Raw genomic sequence first — 413 nt, 5'->3', positions numbered from 1 at the left:
CAGGAGGAGAAGGGGACGACAGAGGATGAGATGGCTGGATGGCATCACTGACTCGATGGACATGAGTCTGAGTGAACTCCGGGAGTTGGTGATGGACAGGGAGGCCTGGCATGCTGCGATTCATGGGGTCGCAAAGAATGGGACACGAATGAGCGACTGATATGATCTGATCTGCTCTGATTTATAGGTCATTAGTTTCTTTAGGTAGATATATTTCTAATTATTTTATTCTTTTCATTGCAATGGGGAATGGAATTGTTTCCTTAATTTCTTTCTATTTCCTCATTATTAGTGTATAGGAATGCAAGGGTTTTCTGTGTGTTGATTTTATATCCTGCAACTTTACTATATTCATTGATTAGCTCTAGTGATTTTCTGGTGGAGTCTTTAGGGTTTTCTATGTACAGGATCAT

The sequence above is a fragment of the Bison bison genome, unplaced genomic scaffold, assembly GCF_000754665.1.
Source record: "Bison bison bison isolate TAMUID 2011002044 unplaced genomic scaffold, Bison_UMD1.0 scf7180017864506, whole genome shotgun sequence".
NCBI classification, from domain to species: Eukaryota; Metazoa; Chordata; class Mammalia; order Artiodactyla; family Bovidae; genus Bison; species Bison bison.
This window is presented reverse-complemented; position numbering follows the sequence as displayed.